The sequence below is a fragment of the Ornithodoros turicata genome, unplaced genomic scaffold, assembly GCF_037126465.1.
Source record: "Ornithodoros turicata isolate Travis unplaced genomic scaffold, ASM3712646v1 ctg00001401.1, whole genome shotgun sequence".
Classification (NCBI taxonomy): domain Eukaryota; kingdom Metazoa; phylum Arthropoda; class Arachnida; order Ixodida; family Argasidae; genus Ornithodoros; species Ornithodoros turicata.
The window spans coordinates 45377-48975 of record NW_026999588.1 but is presented as its reverse complement, the minus strand read 5'-3'; the positions used below and the strand labels follow the sequence as shown (position 1 = coordinate 48975).

The 3599-nt window shown below is 42.3% G+C and overlaps 1 long non-coding RNA gene across 1 annotated transcript; it reads right to left on the bottom strand.

Moving 5' to 3' along the window:
• Positions 1-2565: 2565 nt before the first annotated feature.
• Positions 2566-3204, bottom strand: LOC135376943 (uncharacterized). Its single transcript, XR_010417920.1, has 3 exons — positions 3137-3204; positions 2931-3063; positions 2566-2863 (listed from the first exon to the last, which is right to left on the bottom strand). It is a non-coding gene; the product is annotated as an uncharacterized LOC135376943 (long non-coding RNA).
• Positions 3205-3599: the final 395 nt, after the last annotated feature.

Here is a 3599-nt window from a genome sequence, read left to right as displayed (position 1 = left end):
TACTTAACGAGGCGTGGCTATGACGCATTGCGCTCCGGGTTAGGTTGTACGATGGAACCACGGCTGGATGTCTGCCGTGTTCAGGGTGGTGCTTGCCACAGACGCAAGAACGTTGAACTGTATATCTCAATATGCTGCCGCCGGAGCTTGTCTTACACTTTGAGAGGGAGTGTTTGCCACTAAACAACTCCATCCTGAAAGGTGTTTTAAATAGAATACTCCCCTTTTAACGGTGTACTACTTCCCTTTTTGTTTTTAAACGCCCATTATAACAGTGTTTTGCGAGAAATACACCTAATTAAAGTGCGCTTTAGACAACACCCTTGATTCTGGTGTAAAGGCAATACCAAAAAGGAGTGCGCCATGGGACAAGCCATTTACACAAAAAAAGAAAAGGTAAAAAGTTTACTGTGTGGGCGCACAATGGTTCAGCTTCATTTCACTGGCAGCGGTTCTGACTTCCTGAATAAAATAATGTAATGAATGTCACGGTTTAGGGCAAAAAATGCCATGAAGGAACCGGAGAGAAAACAAGAAAATCTGTGGACGTGAGTGGAAAGCGAGTTAAAAGTAACTTGGAACTTAATTTAAGTTACTTTGGCAAAGTTACCTGAAAAAGGAACGAGTTCCTCTGAAAGTTACCACGGCGCAGAAGTACCGAGTTAAGTTACAAGTTACCAAAAAAAAGGAACTTAGTTACTGTAACGAGTTACCTCGAACTCTGGAAATGTGTGTGGTGTAAAAACGGGAAGTCTATGTACGCAAAAGCAAGATGGGCGAAAAACTACAAAATGGTTGTTTAGGCGACATTGTGAAATTATCTCCATTAGAGGCATATGGATTTTTCTAGTGACTGTTTAAGAATTGCCCACATTAATGCTCGTTCTGTTCACGGAATACTGACGCTCTACATGAATTTCTTGGTCATAGTGACGCCAGTTTTGATGTTATGTTAAGCGAGACGTAGTCTAGTAACGATTCCGATATGTTGTTGTTATCTGACTATGATAACTATTATCTAAATCGTTCAGAACAACGTGGTGGCGGTGTAGCAATCTTGCTATCATCCTTTTTGACATGTAATATAGTAAGAGAGTTTTCTGTCATGACTAAAAATTATGAAATGTTAACGTGCCGCAGTGGTAATCTTTTGTTCTGTGTATGTAATCGACCACCACACGGTGATGCTACATCTTTCTTTGCATACCTCGAAATGGTTTTGGATTTCACGAATGGGAATGAGTTCGAGTTGCATATTGGAGGTGGCACTAACGTCGATATATTACAGCCATCACAAAAAGCCAAAAACAACTCCATACGGTGATTGAGTCACATAACTTTTTTTAATCACGTCCAAGAACGCACCAGGGTCACGTGTAACACTCAAACAGTGCTTGACTTATTTATAACAAACTTTGAGAAAGCACGCATTACTGTGGACGTGGTTTAAGTTGATATCAGCGATCGCTTTCCAATCTCAGCTACTGTTCAAAAAAGGATGTTGAGAAAGAATCGTGACTTCTACTATATTCGGTCCTTTACACCATGTAATTTAGACCAATTTCGTGCCCATATAGCGAATGTAGACTGGAACAGTCTTTTAGAAGAGTATAACGTTGATAGTGCATATGATAACTTTCTTCAGGTGTTCAAAAGTGCCTATGATAAATCCTTCCCGCGACGTTTTATGAGAAAATCAAGAAAATTTCGTAAGCCATGGATAAACCGTCATCTATTACAAATGATCAAAAGAAAACACGAGATGTAACAAAAATTGCTGCGTACCAGATGTTTAGAGGACATAATTGAATATCGCAAATTCCGCAACCAATTGAATAGGTCATTAAAGGCTGCGAAACATAACTTCTATTGTAATACATTTCTTGATCACATTATCATCTCTGTTCGTCTCTGGACATCATCCTTTTGCGTTTTCATCATCTCATCATCGGATTGAACTTTCGGTATTAACAAGAGATAAACTGACGTTCTGAGGCTGGAACAACATAAAAGGGACAGATACAAACAAAGCCTCAAATTGCCTAAGAAATCAACGATGAAAGATGAAAGTCACTGAAAAGGTTAGCCAGATGTAGGGATCGAACCCACATCTTCTGGATTACCGGTAGAGCCCTGGACCGGTAATCCAGAAGATGTGGGTTCGATCCCTACAGCTGGCTAACCTTTTCAGTGACTTTCATATTTTATTTCTGTATTAATTGTACTGGGGTAGCCAGTTTGACTTCGTCGAAACTCACATCCCCATTTTTTTTCTTTATTCACATCACATCACAGTATGAGTAGATGTGATGTCATATGGGCAAACGTTAATAAGGTAATTCATCCTGGAAATAAGAACAATGTCAAGTCGCATTTGCGCTTAGGTACACTCTAAATCAGGTAACGCATATGTAACGGTTAAGTACCTCTTGGCCAAGAGGTACATGCGCCCTCACATGCGGTACATGTAACGGATAGCGCGCAGCGATTTAGGCCTACCCGTCGGGGTGGTTCCCCTCCTCCATGATATATTAACAGCCCCAGGAAGCTACGCTGCACGATAAATATAACAAACAAATACCTTTATTCGAAAATTATATCCATTTCAGGATTGACGCTTGTCCATCGCGAGCGTGCATTGTCATGATGCACAAACGCCGAACACACGGGGCACAACGTATATGGATGAACGATGACCACTGCGTCTCTCCTTCACTACTGCAGCTGCTCTGTGGTCACGCTTCTTTATCTCTTCCACACCTTTGGATAGCTGTTCTTCCCCAACTTCCGTTTCTTCCACAGAACGTAACACCAACCACAGTAGACGATTGACTCACCCATTTACGACATCGCTTGACGTAACCTAGGAGAAAATACAATGTAAAAAAAAATCCAACAACTGAAATAGCTTGCCTGAAAAACATGCCTACTTGCTTGTGTAATCGAGGTGCAAAATGCACTCTCGGCTTCTCTAATTCACGCATCAACGTTCGTGCATGAAGCACAAAGTTCGTTGTCTCCGTCCCTCAGTCGTTGTGTCCAGCCTGCCGGTGATCAGGACCACTGGGAATCAGAGCGAAGATGAACGAAAATGCGTCGTGAAGACGAATAATTACTTCAGAGATATAATACGCACCTTAAATGACTTCAATCTTGAACGCGTCGAACGAATTTCTTCCAAGACCGAGCAGACTCGTCCTCGCTCCCCAACGTTTCAAAACAAACTGATTTGCAGCGGTTGCAAGAAACGAATTCTTCCAAAACATGCGAACCCTCAAGGTCATGGGTTCTAGTTATTGCACTTCTTTGAGAGAATGATAGTGCTGATCCATTACGGCACTGCTGCATAAGGGAATTTATAGACTGGTATTCGGAATCACACGAAATATTTTTGCAGCGCATGGATATCGTGAGAAGGCGTTCGTACTCATGCGCCGGAAACACGCGGTACACATGAGGTACAGCTGCTATAGATCGCGCTTAAAAGGTACCTAGCCGGTACGGATGGGTCTCGGAGCCCTTGTACCGTTTGAATTTCGCAGTGGTCGCGGACTGTACCTGCTGGTTGAGGACTGCACCTCATGTGTACCGCCTGGCCC